The sequence below is a fragment of the Olea europaea genome, chromosome 23 (assembly GCF_002742605.1).
Source record: "Olea europaea var. sylvestris chromosome 23, O_europaea_v1, whole genome shotgun sequence".
NCBI lineage: Eukaryota > Viridiplantae > Streptophyta > Magnoliopsida > Lamiales > Oleaceae > Olea > Olea europaea.
The window spans coordinates 8825985-8828452 of NC_036259.1; positions in this window are offsets into that span (position 1 = coordinate 8825985).

Genomic DNA, 2468 nt, shown 5'->3' on the forward strand with positions numbered 1-2468 from the left:
ATCTGCTGGGCTATCCGGTCGCTTCCATATATTTTTCCCCTATTATTGCCTCGGCTATTTCTGAGGAGGTCGCCACAGTGGGCTCGTCCATCCTCACTAGTTCTAACCCTCTCCCTGAACCAGAACTCCCCTCCGAGGCCATTCGTTCAAAATTTAAAAGCCCTAAAAGGTACTGAAACTTACGAATTTGAAGGTTTTCCTAGCCAGAAATGGTGTAAGGTAGCCGAAATTTCAATTTTCTCGTCGAAAATGCTTAGAAAACGCCGAAAATCGCCAATGACTCGAGAGCAAAATATATTGTTTGTTTCGCAAGGGTAGAAAGCCTGAGAAAACCTCAGAGTCCTCCTTTTATAGAAAGACGAATCTGATCTTCACCGTCGGATTCAAATGCGATCAATCTAAGCCGTTCATCGCATCTTCAATCTAGGCCGTTGAAATGAAATGTCAGATTTGATCTACGTCCAAGATGTCGCTGTGACATTCACGCTTGCTCAAAACGCGTCACCTCGATTACAACCAGCAGTCAATAATAATGAGTAGCCGCAGCAGCCTTTTAGAAGAATGGGCATGGCACCCAACTGTCACCTTGGAAACACGCAACAGTTGTCAAATCATTTGACGTTTGAATCGCCTCGGATCGAGCTCCTCACTCAACTTTACAAAGCTTGGACGCACCTGATGCGAAGCCCCCTATGGGTCATCACCTCGGATGCTTCGTTACCTCCCATGCTTTACAAAGTTTTAACCCTCTCCCAACGCGTCGACCCAGTGGGTCAGCGCACCGGTGGCAGATGAGCTCCTCACTCAACTTTACAAAGCTTGGACGCACCTGACGCAAAGCCCCCTGTGTGTCATCGCCTAGGATGCTGCGTTACCTCCCATGCTTTACAAAGTTTTAGCCATCTCCCAACGCGTCGGCCCTATGGGTCAGCGCACCGGTGGTAGATGAGCTCCTTACTCAACTTTACAAAGTTTGGACACACCTGACGTGAAGCCCCCTGCGGGTCATCGCCTCGGATGCTTCGTTACCTCCCATACTTTACAAAGTTTTAGTCATCTCCCAACGCGTCGGCCCAGCGGGTCAGCGCACCGATGACAGATGAGCTCCTCACTCAACTTTACAAAGTTTAGACGCACCTGAGGCGAAGCCCCCTGTGTGTCATCACCTCAGATGATGTGTTACCTCCCATGCTTTACAAAATTTTAGCCATCTCCCAACGCGTCGACCGTGTGGGTCAGCACACCGGTGGGAGATGAGCTCTTCACTCGACTTTACAAAGTTTGGATGCACCTGATGCAAAGTCCCATGTAGGTTACCACCTCGGACGCTGCATTTTTTCCCTTACACAGTAACGAAACTTTGGCACATCTGCCTAGGATCATAACCTAGATTACTGCAAAAGATCAACCCCCAAACTCCCACGAGTCGTGGTCTGGTCAGGAAAGCAAGTCCACCCATGATATAAATATTCATACCTGGACTTGGGGGACCACTGTTACGCTCCAATCTGATACGCCTCGGAACACGCACTACCATATATTCCGACCTGATAAAGATCCGTCCGAAGTGTTTCCGAAGTGATATCAGCAATGCCTGTAACCTAGTAGTACTGACCTGATTGAAGCACCTCGCCCCCGAGGCCGAGGCCAAGTAGACCCCGGTTAGAAGATCCGCTGCCAATTTCAGAAAGAGATTTGTGCCAAGATCCTTCCTACACCTAAGGTTTAAATCGATTTGACGTCTCCATGAGACTAGTTGATGTGATTTATCAACTTTATGCCAATTCAACTCAGAAGAAACAAGTTGTCTGCCCACTCTACAGATGCGGCTGATTGACGCCTATGAGCGGACGCCTCATACCGTCAGATGTATACACGCGTCCCACATCCAACGGCTCATACCACCTATAAATACGCAAGGTTTGGCAAGAGGCAAAGGTAATGAAACTCTTACTACATAGCACTCCATAGCAAGCTTATATATTTCTCCTCCCCCTTATCATTGATTTGCACAGCCCCTGGGTACTATTCCGACCACTTAAACCTGATTTGACCGTCGGAGTGTATACGGCCGCCGCCACCCTCGCTGGTCCCGGTCGTGTGCGTCTGACCATTCCCTGATTTGCGCAGGGAGGAATACGTGGAGTAGCTCTTGGTTGGCCACGTGGAAGGACCAATTTTCAAGGTCAACAATTCCTGTGCATCGAAAATTGTGGGAAGTAATGTAGGTTACTTGCAACAAGAAATCATCTATATGATAGAGAAGTTGGGCCTCTTCTAAGATAATTTTCTGGGGCTCAATTCTTATAAACTCTCGCAGAACCAGGTATATGCTCGTGGTAAAAAACGAACATAATAATGATAAAGGAGTATATCATCACTTACATAAAAAGCAGAATAATTCAAAGACAAGACGTTAGCTAGTTAGCTAGTAATGTAAATATGCTTTCACAATGAAAGGTTCAAAG